We start from the raw sequence: 18,781 nt of genomic DNA, 5'->3' as shown, positions 1-18,781 counted from the left end.
AACATGCAGAGTATGGCACCGAAACATGGTGGTTCCCTAGGATATAGATTCATGCAAAAGCACTTTGTGAAGCTATGCTGTAGTCTGACAATGTGCTCCTCCACCCACACGCAGCATCTTTGACTTCATCAGCAAAGAACAGCCAATCTGTATTATAAGCAAGGCAGACTTTTTCGACAAACAAACAAACAACAAAGAACCTCCCCCTCCAGTTTGCCATTGCAGCTGGCATTGCCATGATGGTCATATGCAAGAGGCAACTTTGTTATTTGTGCAAAATTAGTTGTCTATCGTTCTGCAAAAAGCATGCATGTATTCTTATTTCCTAAGGATAATCCCATTTCCTAAAGAAAGGAGACAATGCAGCCATGGGTTGCGTGCATCTCCGTGTTCATTGGATACCCACCCCAATGCACTTCAGTGGGTCTTAAGTCAGTTGTAAACAATTTTAAAGCTAGTTTTAACCAAACTGACAGTGTGGCTGGTACAAAATAGTACATCCTTACACACTTCATGAAACTACGTAGCTGAGGAGAGAGGCGAGACCTTCACTGCTCTTGCTGAGGAACAAAATATGGCATGAACTCAGCCTCTATTAGACATCAGAGACTCCACTCAGCAGTTCAATTTGAAGATATAGAGACATGGTTTCCTTGCCTCTGTTGCTCAGCAAATCCCCTGTTTACTCTCCAGCTAACCCATGTGTGAGCAAGAGTAAAGAAAGCAGCACAAATATTTAATACAAGCAACCTTTCCCATAGCAACGGCTGAAGCGAAGCTGCCTCCCTACGGAGCCTCCCCGTCCCAGGCTGCACCCCCTCGCCGCCCCAACATCTGTGTTACCCCACGCAGGCAAAAGAGCTTGGAGCTAACTGGGAGCTGCCGTTGCTGCCTGACAGCCAGGGTCGGAGCAAAAGGGAAAGAAGGGGCTTTCTTCCTTTCTCTTACTGAGCGCGTTTGCTCGAGTAGCTCTTTGCCCCTTGTCCACTGATTTTCATCACATTTTGCAAAAGTTAATCTGAGACTTCTATCCTGCTCTGGATTTGTCTGAAACTGGAGTCTATTAGGAGGGGACAGACAGATGGATTGACAGACAGACTGACAGGCTGCATGGTCCCAGCAGTTTCAGTAAAGCCCTAAGCATCAGTTCCCCAAAACAACTGAATTCTGACCCTTCCCTTGCCCTCAATCCTGACACAAAACGCACTTGGACTTGATGTACAATTTGTGCTTGCTCTGTTCCCCTCCTGATTGTGAGGACCCCATTCTAAACTGACCTCAATTTTCCCTTAATTAGTAACCTACTTTGCCATTCCTTTGGAACATTTTTAGCTAATTCCTGGGGATTTTGCCTCATTCTGGTTTGGATTTTTATCAAAATTAAACAAGCGGGTTTTTAAAGGAAGATGTTTCCCCTTTTGACAGCAACAACAATAATAATAAACAAATCACACAACCCTCAAAATTTTAAATACGAACTGCGGAAAGCTTAGGAAGAGGGTTGCTCAAAGTGACCCTGAAAATGCCTGCAATAAAAATATCCTGTCCACAGAGCAAGAGAAGAATAAAGCAATACTTCCTGAAGTATTTACTTTCAGTAAAGAAACTGGGACCAAGCTGGGAATTCTCACTCCCTGATTTTGCCCTGCAGGCCTCCTGCAAGGACTGAGGATGCTGTAGTTACTGCAACTTCCTTCTGTTCTCCTTCTGCATCAGTGGAAAAAGGAGAAAAAATAATCTACCAGACCGAGTACATAGCACACAATACAGACTGGTTACAGAACAGTTTGTCCAGACCCCCAAAATGGGGTAATAAAATATTTCAAAGCAAACTTGTTAGTTGTTACATACTCAATGACCCCAAGGCCACGTTTGGAGCTAGGTTATATTTAGCTGTGGGGAGGTGCAGAAATAGCAGCTACCAGGAGGAGCGGGAGGCGGTTTCCGTGCCCCCCAACACACCCATACAGAGGCCAGTGAGGCGGGACAGGGGGCTGCAGCCCTCAACGTGGCACTGGTGCCTGCACGAGACATGGGGAGAGGAGGTGGCCCGCAGACCCAGGTTGGAGAGGGAATGGAGCCCGTCAGCTCATAAAAGCCCCTCGCTGCTTGCTACAGCATGGGCTGGGCAGGCTGTAAAGTTTCTGTATGGGTTTTAAGGCTGTTCTCCAATTTCTCTACAGATAACAATTTCCAGGGAAAGCAGCTAGGATGGAAAACATCAGGGCTGGAAGTTGAGGCAGGCTGACCAAATCTGTGTTTGCCCAGCACCTCCGGAATCCTGCATGGGGAACAAGTGAAGAAGAGATACCACCTGACTGTGTTCTCCTACCATATATACATCTATATAAACATGGAAAACATGAGGGCAAAATATCCCAGAGGTAGCTTTTCACACCTTATCTCCTATTATTCAGGGTCCACCCTCATCACTTTAGCGCCTGGAAGCCCAAGTCCTGAATGGTCTCCTCGCAGCAGCTGAGGGAAGCGCTTCTGCCACAGAAACCTCCGCAGTACTACGGGCTGTCAGTCTGATCACATCTGTAGACGAGCAGGCACCCAACAGCTTCGTTTCTAATCCTAAGAGCTAGCTGAAGAGTTATCCAAGGAAGGCTCCAGGGGCAGGTCTGCCAAGGGAAAACTACAACTTCAGTGCTGGTTGCCATACTCGGGATGGAAAGGGTTTTTAAAAAAATGAAATTATGGATATTGTTTGCTAGCGTGGTAAAGAATGCATTACCTCAACCACTACCATGTCTCTTTTCAAGGTGATGCATGGTTTTATCCAGAGGGAGGTTTTTTTTGAAAGCTTTTATTATGAATATTCCATCTCCATTTGGACAGACAAGCCTAAAATGATTTTATTCGAGTCTTTTCATTTGGCTTAGATTGACAGGATCGGTCTGTGCATTTTTGCATAGATTCTTTCCAGCAGGAAAAACTTCAGGTTCAACTTTGCAGGAAACTTCCTCCACACATCTGTACCGACAGCCCTATACGGCGCAGCACACGCAGAGATTTGGGACTGGAGATCCACACGACATCATTTGCATGTTTTTCCTGCTGCCACAAGAGGCCAGTGATTGCGTAATGCCCAGTTTGTCCAGTCTGCTGTGCTTCACCCCCACCCTGCTGACATGGCTCCATGTGCACATCTGCCATGGAATTGATCATAACTACAGATTGGCTTCCAGGACATCCCATACCTCTCAGACAGGAGCTGAGCGCATTTAAAGATTAATGCAGGATCGAAACTCAACCATTTCCCCACTCAACATTCACGGCAGGCATCTCTGGTTACAAACTAAGGCAGGAACACCCTGCACACCTGCACTGCCAAAGCAGTTGTTGTGCGCGACGGGGTACATGAACAACACAACTCAGGGCCCTTATCCACATTGCTGAACTCTCTGACATGGCAAAAAGGTTATTTAGGAGAGGAGGTGAGAGAAAAGAGATCAGCTTTCATATAGACATCTCAATAAATCAATTGTTTTCAGAAATGCTCAGCACCTAGCATCTCCAATTGTCACTTCTGAGTGACAGTCTGAGAAGTCTGGAAGCCTGACTCCATTCCCACCCCACACTGAGCGTGGAGCTGGTTTAGCCGCCAGCCCTTGTAAAGCTCAGGATACCCGAGAAGATGCCATGTCACACTGTAAAAATGTCAGTTTTAAAAGATTTTTGCAATCTCTAAATACTGGAGCTAGCTAGCTACAGTGAGGGATTTGCTACAACACGAAGAACCCAAAAGGGTCCTAGGAGAGAGCTAATCATCCTCTGAAACTGTTTCAGAAAAATACCCTGGGGAGGAACTCTGCATGAGCACAAAGAGAAGCATTAAATTTTTATCAGCATGAGTTCAGGCTGAATAAAGCAGGCCTCCCAAATACATGGTGATAAAACATTTACACTGCACCACTGTGTTTTCTTCCAAAACCACAAAAGGATTTAGAGGAGATGTGGCACTAGAAAATTCAGCACTGCTACGTGATGGGGAAGCTCCCAGAGACTCTCCAACATTTTCTGACCCCTTCTTCTCTTACAGGAATGAAAGAAATACCAATAAAGCAAGAAGTGGGCAAAACGTGGCGGGGGGTGGGGAGGCACATCAGATATAGGCAAGGCAAAGGAAAGGGAAGAGTATTTGTAACGCATTCATCTGCTGCCAGTATCAGGATGTATCTCATCTTTCCGTTGCTTCCCACTGCTCAGCGAAGCGGAGGGAGCGCTATATAAAGATGCAGAGACACTAACCCAGCTCGCGCGAGCTGCGCAGCACCGACTGCCAGCACGTTGGCAGTGTTCCTCTGCCGCCCGCGCCGCAACCACTCTGCCGGCGTTCATCGCTCACAGCAAGTTTTTCCCTGCAAAGGAGAAAGATGCGGTCCTCAAAGAACCAAAATTGGGTAATTTGTAAGGATGTTTCTAAATTATCCAGCAAATTAACAAAGGAACCACTATTTTTTCCCATCCTGAACAAGCATGTTATCTGTGCTGTTACGACCTTAGTTCTCCAGCACATGTTATTTACTGGCTGTCAAGAGCCAAGACTCTTGAAACTCAATTAATAAAAGAGCATTAAGGCCACATTCCAACAAAGGACTTAAGTAAGTGACAATTTCCTTTCGTTTCAAAGAGAGTATTCAGCCTCTTAGCTGTACACATCTGTTTAGTGAGTAGGAAATAGTGGTGTGGAGTGGTGTTTGCTCCACGGCTGCATGACAACAAATGTCTTGGGGTCAATAACGTCTGAAAATCACACAAACTGCAAAACAGTTTAATATAGCTGATCTTGACACAGCACAGAATCGCTGGATTTTAAGGCAGCTGCCTTGGAGCTTGTTTGTTTGAATGAATGGGTTTTCAATGGTATTTTCTGCTCAAGGTTTTAACGGGCAGCTTCCAAGCCCAAGAGTACTGACATGTTCACTGAGGTCTCCTTGGCTGTTACCACACTCTTCACAGTTAAATACACCTTAGGTTGGCAAAATGGGTTAAATGGCAGCAAAATATAAGCTTTCATGCTCAAAACCTGTTTTACATCAGGAAAAAGAAGACTGCACTGATTTTGTTGATGAGGCTACGAAGATGAACTCGGCACTCCCTAGCTGTGATTCCTACTAACCTTACCCTGGCAACCATTTAGTTCTATGCAAAGGGAAACCCAAAGAGCTGTAAAATATCTTCTGGATCAAAATGGCTGTGGATCCCACTTTGTACAAGTGGCACCTGAGTCCTTCCTGTCTGCAATTGCTTTCCCCCACCCTTTGCATGTGTAAATACAACTCAGAAAAGGCATATTAACATTTTCTTTCCTCTTGCTTCCCAGTCTCAGGGAACCATCACACACAGATAAATGAGGAACTCCAAGCTGGACTGTAGTCTTACATAAAATATGTAACACAACAGATCTGCCGTGGTACAACTAGTTCCAAGAAGCAGCAGATGTACCTTTTGATATTAATTTAACATTTTTTGAAGGGAAGAGATGGAGAGAGATATTGATATGTATGGCAGGTACTGACTGATATTTAAAACCTTTGGCATTACCATATGCGCCTGAAAATAACTGCCAATGCTATTAGTTCCTGTCATTGATGTCAGTATGTAAATGACTATCTAATCTGCATATACAATTAAATAATTAGATGCCATATGTAAGAGCAGTTATTTATAGGTGCAGAATCAGAGAAAGAATTTAAGTCCCATCTTCATAACATATGATCTCACAAATCAGATCCTCTTGAACACAGGTATAGGTCTTCATTACTGAGCGCCCTATCTTAGGTTAACAAAAAAATAAAAAAAATCACAATAAATATTTCATATTATTGATTTTCCTCTGTGATGCACTGAATCAGTAATGCTTCCATCTAGCCTGCTGGCAGGAAGCTATAGCTGCCGTCAACAAAATGCCTGTCAACTTTCAGAGCTCATTATGAACAAAACAAACCAGGAAAAAACCCCGTCCTGCTGAAGGCCCGTTCACTGCGTTCAAGGAAGGCTTGATCTATTCTTACAAACTGCTGACCTAGATTCTCCACTTGAATAAGAGCATTTCCCAGCATCGAGGCTGTTCAGAGAGTCAGAAATTCATGTAGCGCTTATCATGAGAGAGGGGGGAAGAAAAAGGATATAATCTTAAGGAAAAGCGATGGCATCCCTTAATCATAAAAGAGCTTTATCCATATCCACACAAAGCACTCCCCGACACGCTTCTGCTGTCCCTTCACAGTCTGGAAAGGACTGCAGCCCTCATCTCCACGCACGCGGCAGGCCACGCAGCCACGGCTCCATGGAGAGGCTAAGATGTGCCAAAGCCGTGGAGGACAGGACCGCACAGCAGGGTGGCCAGCTTGCTGCTCCTGAGCCACCTGTGGCTTTCCGGCAGCTGGGAGGCAGCTCCTGCCCCTGGGCTGCTGGCAGTGAAGCTGTGCTGGATCAAGGACTGCTGGTTCACATCACGCCAAGAGGAAATAAGGCAGTGAGGTCTGCTGAGCCCTGTGCTGCCAGTTCGTGGTGGAATCCAGCTGCAGACACAGAGCACATCCGTCACTCCTGGGAACCTAGGGAGGCCTTGACGAGGCAATGCCATGTCCTACCAGTGAACCACAAAGGACACTTCTCCATTTGCCAGTTCTTCAAGAGATGGGAAGCATATCCTGTGGCACTCAATAACGTAATGATGGTGGTATGTAGCTCAGAGGGACAGGAAGGCTGGTCAGCCCTGGAGTAAGAACCTCCAAGTCCTTTTTCTCCTGCCTCTGCTACTGATCCATTTTGTCTACAATCACATTCCTCATCTCCCTGAGATCCTAGCGGGCTCTTCCACAAGCCAGGCCCAGTAACCTTTCATATTAAGCAATGATACTCACCAGACGGGTGTTCAGGGGACCCTGAGGGCATCTGTCACTGTAAGAAATGCCAGCTTGATGCCAGCCCTTGGTGGCTGCTGGCACTGCTGTCACTGACGCTGAGATGCCCACAGGGAGCAGCTCCAGGTCCACGCCAGCACCCAAGCAGCATCTCCCCAAATGGGATGAGAAGAAGCTGGCAGGCAGGGGCTAGTGCAAGACACTCTCAGGTCCCCCAGGGCACAGCTTCCACCCCAGGGCTATGCTGCAGTGCTGGCCACAAGGACAAGGACAGCAGCACAGACTGAGTCCCCAGGACGGGCAGGAGCTGGGCAGCCAGGGGAGGTTTCCTTCCATACCAAAATGTTTTGATCTGCCTCACAGATGGAGACAGAAAGCTAAATTCACATACATAAATCCATGTCTTCTGATCACAGAGATATTCTGCCCTTTGTCTAGACATGAACATCCCAGACTGAGTCTACAGAAGGCTTCTCTTCATGCGAGAAGACCCTCACTGACTGCAGCACACAGGCACAACTCGCACGTCCAGCCCACGCAGAAGGCAAGCGACTGCTGAGGGCCGTGCTGCCAGTGAGCATCCCCCCTTCCCCTCTTCCCTGAATACTCCAGAGGGGCCGCCGAGAGAATATAAGATCTAATTAACCACCTCTCAATTCAGATCTGGTTCAGCAAATGCAAATATCGCATCAGGCAATTGGGTTTTCCTCACCAACTTATTTTTTTGCATGTGGGCAACATGCAAACTAGGTCAGTATTATTCCTACCGAAACACTCGCTATGGGTGTTATTTTTAGAAAACCATGTGATTGTCTGACTTTTATTTATGAGAGCACAGAAAGATCCACTGTATATTTTCCTGTCTGTCTTGTTTGGGTTGGTTTGTTTTTTTAGTTCTTTGAGTGGGTTACTGAGATCTCCAGCCCCTTTTTAAAAGGCAAAGTCAGACTCCATCAAGACACCTTGCAGGTTGCGTGCCTTGGTGGCCAACAAAACAAAGCACATGCAGCAGTGAGCAAACTGAAGCAGACAAGAGCACAGAGAGGCTATGAAAAGGCAAGAGAGTGATGCACATGACAAGGGACAAGGATATGGAGCAGAAAAGGTGCCAGGGGCCTGTGGGAGATGGGGAATCAGGCAGATTTTGAATGATGATAGAAAGCACTGCAGTTTGCTTTTCACATCTCCTGGAAGGGTAAACCCAAGATCTCAGTAGCTAGACAAAAGTCAGCAGGAGAGCCAAGTTAAGCAACAGAAAACTTGTCCAGAGATTCAAATTTATTTTCTGAGACCTCTCCTGACCTCCTTAGCACAAACAAAACAACTTGAGGCAACAAAATCCTGCTTTTCATTCAGCAGATTAGTGGTCACAACCCTGACCAATATCCATCGGACAACCAAGCCAGGGTGGATCCCCTCGAGGGGGAGACAGCCCCTATAGCTGGGATCTAACAGGGACCCTCCATGCCTGGTTTTCATCTGGCCTGTCTGGGGAATTCGGAGTCTTTGCACAGTGTGTGAGTTAAGAGGCAGTTCAAGTTCTGGAAATGTGAATCATAGAAAGATAGAATGGTTAGGGTTGGAAGGGACCTTCAAAGGTCATCTAGTCCAACCCCCCTGCAAGGAGCAAGGACATCTCCAACGAGATCAGGCTGCTCAGAGCCCCGTCCAACCTGGCCTTGAATGTTTCCAGGGATAGGGCAAATGTTTCCAGGGATGCTTGCTGACACCTCTTCTGCCTTTGCTCAGGAACTGCTGCCCCAGGAACCAGGGCTCCTTTGGGGTCCCAACTGCCTCTTTGGCAATCCACCAACACGCTGCATACACTCAAATTTGGAAAAGCTGTTTTCATCTAATTGATCTCAAGCCCTGAAGCTCCCATCCCAGGCAGCCTGCCTCCCTGAGCTAATTGCTGGTACCATCTAGGTGACTCCCCAAAAAAGGAAACAAAAACTTTGAAAGAAACAACGTAGGCAGAGACAAAGACAACTGGACCAGATCCAACTAAACTTCCAAACCACAAATAACATTTCTTTCTCCAGCAAAGACCAGGCTGTCACAGAGCATTAAGTATGCACTGCAGATAAAGCTACACAAGCTACGGCCTCCGTGCGGGGCAGGCAACTGTAGATCTTCCTGCAAACAGAAACAGCTTAAACTAACAGGGACAGGCAGTCATCTGGCTAAGCCACCTTACAGCTTGGGACCTTATTTCGGGGTGGTGAGTGAGAATCACATATAGGCATGCTTCATGTTTTAAGAAGATGAGGACGTATCCTGCAAACTTGCTAGAATGGCCTGGGTGACACAAGCTGGCTGGAGAATCAGTCATGCATCGCTGTGTCATCATCTAATGCTGCTGTGCCACATGATTCTAACACTGCTCCCAGGAAAACCAGTGGTTTGGGATAAACATAATGAAGATGGCTTCTTATACCCCAAACTTCCCATTTTTTTTTCCATCTCTCACATAAGACTTGCACATGGGTCACTTCTGCTACCTATCACCTGCAACACATTGCAAGTGCGATGTTGTACTGAATTTCCTGTAACTATACTTTTTTAGGATCAGTTCTTACAAAAATAAAATATACTTTATCAGTCACTGACACATGAGTTCTCTAGCTTATTGTTAAAACAAGCAAACTAATACTGCCTTGAAAAAGAACCGAAGGCAGCAATTATTCACTGCACTCATTAGTAGCAAAAAATGCTTTCCAGCCATTTCAGTTTCCCTCCTTAAATGACACAGTTAGTTGTTGGTGCCAGATTCCCGTTTATCTCAAGAGCCTTTTGTAAAAACAACAAACAATAGCTGCTTCTTCATTTATCAGACTTCCCATAGGAGGAAGGACTCATATTACAAAGGAAGGGCCACGTAAGGGTGCCTTACTACCCCAAGGTACATGGGACCTTCACAAGCCCCTTAGAAATTTCAGTATACACAACACCTTGGGGGTTATGAGCTGCCCAAGGAAAACAGACTGATCTCAGTAACAGAAGAAGTACTAACAAGCACAGGACAACAGGCACAGACAGGCAGGCAAACAAAAAGCAGAAGGAGCAGTGTAAGGAGAACCAGGTTATCAGCTGTCCCGAAACAAGAAAGCTGGTGCAGCTTTGCACTGATGCCCACCAGCACCATGCACTGTGTCACTGAAGATGACAGAGCTGCCTCAGAAGCTGAAGCTGCTGCAGAGGTGAGAAATGCAACTCCTGGTTCTACGAAGCAGAAAGCAGGAGTCCTCTCCTCCTCTTACCGAAGTGATGTTCCCCTCACTGCTACGTTGCAAAGCTGCTGTGAGAGCAGATTCAGGGTCACATCAGTCTGGCACACACAAGACAGTCCTGAATTCCTTCATTCTTTAAACATCCCTTCTTTGTTTTTTTTTTCTTTTTTTACAAGCATGAAATGAAGATTTAGTGTCTTTTTCAGGGAAGGTAATATTTTATTTAAGATGGCCTGCTAGCACTATGAATTTTACATGACAGAAGCTCCATCCCACAACATCCTTAAACCTCTCCTCGTTAATCAGCAGGGCTCTGATCCTGCAGCCGGGAGATGTGGCACCCCCACCCAGAGCCCTGGCATGGGGGCTGACTCATGTTATTCACAAGCATATCCCTGCTCCCTGCTGACCGCCCCTGAAACACAACCTGCCCCGATGCATCACCTTAGAGATCTTCCTGGGAGACAGATCTGCTGCATCAGCTCCCCCTTCCAATGCCTCCCACAGAAATCCCCATCCACCCACGCAGGCTGTTTGGAGAGACACAGATGTAAGCAGAGGGTGGGCAGGTCTAGCGGAGCATCCTATCTGCTGCAAGGCCTCTGGAGGTCGCAGATAAGCAAACACAAGCAAGGGCAATGCTAAGGGCATAGATACATAACCAAAACAAGATAGGCAGCAGATCAGACGTACCTTCCCACGATTCTGGGTCTAGTGCAGTTCTCTGTTGATGTCTCTGGAGCTATGCCTGGTAATAAGTGCTCAGAAAGGCCAGCTTTTACAGTAAACCAACCATATTCAGCTCTCAATTAGCCATGGAAGATTAGCTGGGTTGGGGATTAACCAGACACTTCCCCCCATAGCAACCACGGCTACACCACCATGCCACCACACGTGTAACACAGGGCACACGAGGCTCTTGGACCCCAGCAGGTTAAAGCTGTCCCCACTCAGCACAGAAACCAGCAGGCTTGTTACAAGCCTTTCAAAGGTAAAAGATCTGAGTATGTTCTTACCCCCTAACAAACATATAGCCTGTACTAACCAGGATCTGGTTTTACCTAGGTTACCCCATCCCACATTGTCTTCGATGGCTGAAAGCTGACAATATCTAAGCAAATCAGTCAATGTTAAAACAAGAACACACTGCGTAGCCTGCAAAAGCTGTCCAAAGCATTAGGCAGCTTGTGTGCTGACACCGTTGCCTATGTGCTGAGTAATGATGTCTCACTGTGTCTTTGTGCTCCCTTACCCATCTCCTTCCATCTGTTGTTTCTTGTCTTCCACTGGGACTGTACACTGTTTGAAGCAAGGCTTTCTGTTAGCACCTAGGAGATAATCTGTGACAAGAGATAATCAGAGAAAATCAGCCTGATCAGTGCACGTGAGTAATTAGTGAATTGGAGTTGACATTGTTGAGGAATGTGTATGTGAAAGGATTAAGCATGGTGTGTCTGGATGGAAAACGTGACTCAGAAGTGCTACTAACATTACTCTTTCTCCTGTCCATAAACCTAAGAAATGGAAGACATGGGGGACTGGGTAGAAACAGACAGAAAGGCAAAGAGACAGCAGGCTGGTGGGCAAGCATCACTCAAATACAAATGCACACAATGACTGGTACACAGATCAGATGCTGAGAAGAGCTGAGCATTTGCAACTCCTACACAAATTCTCATTTCTTCTTTTACAGCTATTAACCTTGCATGCTTCTCCATTTTGTTTTTGTTTCATCTTTCACATACATAGACCAAGACTTGGATGTTATCTTTGTGTATCCCAGTGACTTACTGGCATATCATGTGCAGGCACAGCTACACCCACAGGTCAAGGCATCTCTTTTGCCTTCTGTACATGATGATAGTGCAACTACGCCAGTCACAAGGACAGCAGTCACAGCCTGTCAAACTGATAAGAAGTTGGTCGGCTGGGTTCATGCTCTGAGAGAGAGCAAGATCGAGGAAATAAATGTAATACACAGCAGTGAACTGCAAATGGCATTTGGTTTTCCCCTTAGGGAGCTGGAATGAGAACAAACATGAGAGCAGCAAAGAAAGAAGAAGGTCTGAAGAGAAGAGGCTTGCTGTTTAACTTTTAAAGCTCCACAGTTAATGGGAAATGGAAAAGATTTAAGACACAGGATTGGAGCTCAAATGTGGGGCTTATCTCAGCCTTCCCTTGCAAAGGGAGAGGTTTTGAGCCCACACAGTCCCAAATTTCCAAAGTGACCAAAGCTAGTCATGCCAACGGGCTCAGAGGTTGTCCCTGCTGTGTGTCAAAGTAAGCGGTAAGTAAAAGAAATGAGCACTACATTCCAGGCATTCCCTGTTGCTAGAACTGCCTCTCACTAACAGCAGCCAGGACTGCTGAAGGACTGTACTACCTCACCCAAACACCCAAGGTGTCTCCTGGCTGGACCTGAACCCACTGCAAGAAGAGGAAGCTACCTCTTCCTACAAAAGAGTCCCACCAAGCAGACCTGAGCTGAATCCAGAATCAGGGTGTGTCACTCGGGAAAACTATTTTGCCAAACAGACATTTGGCAGATACAGAGGTCAAGTCATAAATCCAGTCTTTTGAATGGATCTTATGCTGGATCTTATTCTCATCAACAAGAGAATGTAGAGCTCAAGGGCAGCCTTGGCTGCAGTGACGATGAAATGGTGGAGTTCGAGATCCTTAAGGCAGCGAGGAGGCCATGCAGCAAGCTCTCTACCCCGGACTGTTCAGTCTGGAGAAGAGAAGGCTTGAGGGAGACCTTATAGCAGCCTTCCAGTACCTAAAGGGGGCTCATAAAAAAAAAGATGGGGAGAAAATCTTTAGCAGGGCCTGCTGTAATAAGACAAGAGGTAACGGTTTCAAAATAGAAGGGGGTATATTTAGAATTTTTTTACAATGAGGGTGGTGCAACACTGGAACAGGTTGCCCAGGGAGGTAGTAGATGCCCTATCCCTGGAAACATTCAAGGCCAAGTTGGACGGGGCTGTGAGCAACCTGATCTGATTGGAGATGTCCCTGCTCACTGCAGGGGGGTTGACTGGATGACCTTTAAGGGTCCCTTCCAACCCAGACCCTTCTGTGATTCTATTCTATGAATGCTGCCAAAGTTCAGGGACTGTTATCTCTAATGTTCAGTCTTACAGCTTCAAGGCCCACAGTCCAACCATTTTACTAGTGCAGAAACAGATATGAAAGACAGTCTGAAAAGAAAACCAGTTGTAACTGGAAGTCAAGTCCATTTTATCATGTTATCTGTAGCCCATGGTGGGGCAGGGAGGGGAGAGGCAGCATTATAAACAAAATTTATCGAAGTGGTAAAGCCTTGTCAGAACAATAAGGGATTGTGCATATCCAGGTGAAGTCCAAGAACTCTGATAGGACCATCCCTCATAAAACCAGTAAGAAACGCTGTCCTGTCTCTTTGAGGGATACTCATGGACACAGTAGGGCTTCTGCCAGAACAAGGCTTGCATCAGCTATTTTGAAAATAAGGGCTGGAAATGCAGTTCACACTGGCCAAGCTCTAATCTAAATGGGAAGAGAGCAGCAATACAAATACTGTCATGTGGTGTGACATGGGATCAGGCAGCCACACCAGCCAGCGCTAAAGGGGTAGGTGACGGTTAAAGGTCTCCTCCCCATCTCTGCTCCCCGCTCCTTCCTGGATACAGAGGAAGAACTTCAGTCTCTTTCTTCTGTCTCACAGTTGTGGTTCAGCAGTGAATTCTCTTTTTAGAAAGGTGCCCCATTCATTCTCTCTATCCCCTAGCCTGCACATTAGGGAGAGGGGACCTACAAATACATCTGCTCGGCTGGGACTGAGATACACACAATGGTCCAACACATTCAAGGCCCTTCTGAGCACAACAAAGCAATGCCAAGAAACAGACAAATGTCATCAAGGCCATAGAGGTGAGTTTCTTGCATTTGTTCTGCACCTCAGTGAAAGCAGGCAGGGAGAATGCAGGGAGACAAAGAGGCCTTTCTCAGCAAGCAGTGTGGCATGCACCCCCAGGTCACCTCAGGCGGCTGGCTGGCTGCCCCATCCCCTTTCCCCTGTTTTGATTGTAGCTGCATCCTTTCTGTATCAAGATGTGGATACTTAATGCATGCTCACCTTTGCCCTCGGCTACGAGCTGTTTCTGCTTAGCTAATGCTTTTCTTGGCAGGCTCGGCCAGGCAAGCCAGAGTTCAGCTTGCACCCCGCTCAGCTAAAGCGCAGGTGACTGGCTCTGGGAAATGCTGCAGAGACACAGCCAAAATGAACTGAAGTCACTTACATGGGGCTGCAAATTGCTCTGTGCTGGTACTCTGCCAGTGAGACTCTGGCCCATAACCGGGCCACAGCCAAAGGACAAAACAAAATAAACAAACCAGGAGTTTCTTCCAGGGACATATTATGAAGAGATTTTCAAAGCCGGATTTAAGAACAGAATCCGGTCTGTCCTTAATACCTTAGCATGGACTGTGCACAATGACAGACTCTCTAAAAAGCTTTAAACACAGTTGTGGGAAATGGGGAAGACATAAGACATAGGACAAGAGTTAAGACATACAGGGCTGTTCACAGCTCTGGCACGGCTCTCCCATGCAAGTGATCCATGCCAAGCTTTCAAAAGTGGTCAGAACAAATGGCTGAAGCTTAACTGGTCCTGAGCAAAGGCTTAAGAATTTTACTTCATTTTATCTGATGTTTTTATTTATTTGTTGAGAAGCAGCCATTAGTCAGCACTCCATGAAAAAGACTGCTATGGAAAAACCATGACTAACAACTCTGCTTTGATACACTTGTTCTTGTTAGTGGTTTTTTTGGAAGAATACATCGCACAGCCTCTTGTGCAACTGCCCCGTGCAGAGTCCACGGATGTAGGGAGACGGACCTTCCCAACACTGATTACAACTTCCAAAGATCTCTCAGCAGAAATATGCAGGTTGGAATCACTATGGCAAACACAACACTGTTTGCAGATCTGGAGCACAATAAATAAACAGGCAAGAATCAGGCAAATCTGCTGCAACTCAAAGTACACTACAGAACTGCCTCTTTAAGACCCTTGCCAGGGTAAAAGAAGATATTACTGAGTGGTTTACTCCACAGCAGGGGATAAGGAGGTTTGTGCTGACTCTCAAGCAATCTAGCTAGCAGGCTGTGACTTGGCAGCTCACCACTACTTTGACCATTTCCCTGCTGCTCCAGGAACTGAGTAAGCTGTGAGTGATCTGACTGCACACGATACACCGCATGCCTCCCCGTGCACCAGAATTAGCACACTGCCGGACAAGGTGCAGGGGCTAAGCTGTTCACCCTCCTGGCCACCCGAATGTTTTGCAGGGTGCAGAATGCAGTAGCTCAGGACTCTGTGCAGAGGAAGCGGCGGGAGTTCCCCACATCTGCGAGGGGAGACATTTCAGGCTTCATCTGTATGACTCAGCTGTTCACTGTAAGTCTCTGTGGGAGCTGCAGTGGCACTGAGATCCAAAATGTGTTATCTATAAAAGAAGTTTTATCAAATGTGTACTAGTAAACAGCCTCCAGAGAGCATAGATTTGCACAGAGACCTACCCTTGCAGCAGATAGTCTAAACTATCCAAACCCCTTGTCGCAGCACTCCTTGTCTCAGTGCACCAGGAAAAAAAAAGCAAGCAGGGAAAGTAAGGGCTTTAATTAGCTACGGTAGGTGCTACTAATCAAAAGAACTGGATATCTACAAACTAAAAATAACCATTTATAAGCATACATCTTTGAAGACAGAAGTTTCATATCTATATGGCATAATCAAGTGCACAAAACCAGTACCAGGAAAGTAAAGGCTCTGAGTTAAACCAGCACATTATCCACTGGTATAAAATTAAGCATGTCCATGGCCTTGAATGAGTTCACAAGCATTTACATATGACCTTCGAGATCGCACCTGCAGCCACGCATCCTCCCTAACTTCATCTAGAACGGAGAAGTCATCCATCAAGTTGTTGACTGCACAAACAATCAGAAACGAGAGGAGCTGTGTATTTATTACACATTTCTCAATAAGTCATGCCCAATATCTAGGACAAGCAATGCATTAAACCCTAAAGAACCCTTTGAAAGCTTTTTGCCTGCTGGAGGCAACAATGAAAAAGTAACATGATAGAAAGGGAACAGTAAATCATTCATGAGAATGATTAGAAACAATCTGTGGGTGAGGTGCAACAAAACAACACTGAAACCAGCCAGTGTATTCTTCTGGAGTATCTCTTCTTTTAGAGGATGGAGTGGTTGTGAATAAGAAGTCCTACTTTGTGGTATTTAGTACCAGTTACAAACCCATGGAGAACAGCACAACTGCAAGTTACAGCTTATTCAGATGCCCCATGACTACATCAGGCACTGAAGCAAAAATGCTACTGTGCTTAAAATCACTTGTGCAAATAAGGCTTAACTTAATAAAAAGGCATGTTAAGGCCACTAGTGAAATAATGATAAATTAGACTCCCAAGGGCTGAATAACATTTTACACCAGTGATCTCACTTACATGCACACGATCATTTTGGAATCTTACAATCACGTTCCGAAAGAGTTACAGTGCCAAACTGTTCACAGCTACCACCTAATCTAATCCAGTTGTTGTAGCATAGTTTCCCACAGGAGTGTGGTAGCCACAAATCATGCTATTAGCACTTATTTTAGATCCCTTCAACTCTAGGAGAATGCCTGTTTCAGGAAAGCTTGTTTCTTAAAACTATCTCAAGTTAAAAGTTCAAAAACAATCAATGTGGACAACACTTGTTTCTTAAAGAGTCTTAAAATAACATCCTTGAGCTTCAAGGCAAAATTCAGCCTCCATTATGCATCTGAGCATTCACTGACCCAACTGTATGCCTTAAGACCTTTCAAACTGATTTTGAAAACAGTTCAAGGCAGTAATATCCTTGTAAGAAAGTTCTGCCTTCACTGTGTCTCTTTGTTTGTTCTCAACAAGAAAAATCTACATTAGGTCAGTAAAATCACGCTAGACTTCACAGTCAACACCATGTTTGACTTGGGTTCACATTCAATAATATTTTTAGCCTCTTTTCTTAAACAAGCAAGATTTATGTCATTGTGGTGTGTGTGCACCTGCCTGTCTCTTCAGCCCAATCTAACTGTCCCTGAATCCACTGGATAATTCCAAATACAGTGACATTCAGGTACGTGAAGCATGGATATCTATCTATCATGGGTAGAGTGAGACATTATTAGTGCTTCAGGTCAGCTTTTATTAGCCATCACAGAATCTCCACAGGCCAAAACCAGACTTAAATCATCACACCACTCTTGGAAATCATGTGTGTTATCAGTTATTTTAATATTGCTACAAGACTATGTAATATCCTAAGCATGCATAACACTTGGCATGTGCAAACCATAGAAGAAAGTTTCTGCCTCTATTTTCTTATTTTAAGTACCATTCCTTTTTATTTTTCACCCCTGTTTGGCAAATAATTTACTTTAGTAATATAAATATTTGAGCTGCAAACCACCAAAGCATTCAAAAACTTTGGCACTGAGTTGCAGTCATGTATTACTTGCTTCAGTTCAAAAGGTAATCCCTGAATTTCTGTTAAGCAGCTTGCACCAGCAGTACTCAAGCTTGAGGCAAAACATACCAAACAAGCAGCAAATTCTGAATCACAAGCTACAAATGCAACATTATCCACTACAAAACCTGCAGCGTCCTGCAAAATACCTTCAATGTTGTGAGAGAGGTAACTCTGTAAGGGATATAAAATCAGACTTTGGAAACAAAACTTTTCTGCTGTATGTGTAGCAGCCCGCTTCCAAATCCACGGCTGTCCTCCCAGCCAAGCAGCCCTTTAGAAGGTTTTTTTTCTGGAGACTATGAAGATTTTCCTTTGCCTTCAAAACAGATGTATCCTTTGCTTTCAGCACAAGCATGAGGGATACCTTCTCCTCTACTAGATCTGCCAGCAGAAGCACAAGTGCAATCCCTAGCTGGGCCCCAGTACTGCATCCAAACCCCAGCTCTCCTAGCAATGCTCTCATATTATTTTAAAGCAAAGAAACTCCTCCATGCTCAAATGAGTAGAACACAACAGCAAAACATGCTGTAACCAGCAGTGCAGACCCCTAGAAACTAGCTCAGCAGCCACATGTTTCTGCCCAAAGGAGAAGGGCTTTGAGGACACTTGAGATCTCCAAGGTCTCCCCAGACTGGGAGGGGTTCTAGAGAGAGGCTCTCAAAACCAGCGGCTACCACATCTTCCTCTTTGGCAAAGTACAAAGCCAACAGGTAACTCTAAACACTCATTAGGTTTTTTTACTACTTAGAGTTAACATCTGCTGGGAAATCAAACCTGATAATCACAGCACTGGTTGCCAGACCATCAGAGGCCAAAGAAAACGGATGAGAAAGGATGTGTGTTGCGGAGGTGTTGGCAAAACACACGACAACTGCAGAGGACCTCAGCAATTTCTTTAATGAAATGGAAATGAAAGTGTAAATTGCTAAAATGATACTGGAAGAGAGATTTAACTTAACACACAAGCAGGCAGATTTTGATGTCTGAAGCCTGGCTATGACAAGTAGCAGGGAAATGGAAATGCAGCGGTTGCTAATGGGCGTAATGCACAGGCAGGCAGCGCTGACAGCATGTTCTCAGCTGGAAGCTATATTCCCCAGGGACTCCTTATC

The 18,781-nt window shown here is 45.5% G+C and overlaps 1 protein-coding gene across 16 annotated transcripts in view; it reads right to left on the bottom strand.

Moving 5' to 3' along the window:
- LOC147600489 (exocyst complex component 3-like) overlaps positions 1-10,614 on the bottom strand; it is a 59,260-nt gene extending 48,646 nt beyond the window's left edge. For 7 of the 16 annotated variants that reach the window (XR_015258821.1, XR_015258820.1, XM_086750114.1 and 4 more), the window contains exons 1-2: positions 10,015-10,161; positions 2,399-2,627 (exon numbers count right to left, since the gene is read on the bottom strand). The gene's annotated coding sequence lies outside the window, so the exon portion shown is untranslated. Of the gene's footprint in view, positions 1-2,398; positions 2,628-4,257; positions 4,391-10,014; positions 10,168-10,552 lie in introns of those variants that run through there. The other 9 variants (XM_086750110.1, XM_086750113.1, XM_086750107.1 and 6 more) reach the window with 7 other exon arrangements.
- Positions 10,615-18,781: the final 8,167 nt, after the last annotated feature.

This window comes from Chlamydotis macqueenii, chromosome 5 (genome assembly GCF_036417535.1).
Source record: "Chlamydotis macqueenii isolate bChlMac1 chromosome 5, bChlMac1.mat, whole genome shotgun sequence".
NCBI classification, from domain to species: domain Eukaryota; kingdom Metazoa; phylum Chordata; class Aves; order Otidiformes; family Otididae; genus Chlamydotis; species Chlamydotis macqueenii.
This window is presented reverse-complemented; position numbering and strand designations above follow the sequence as displayed.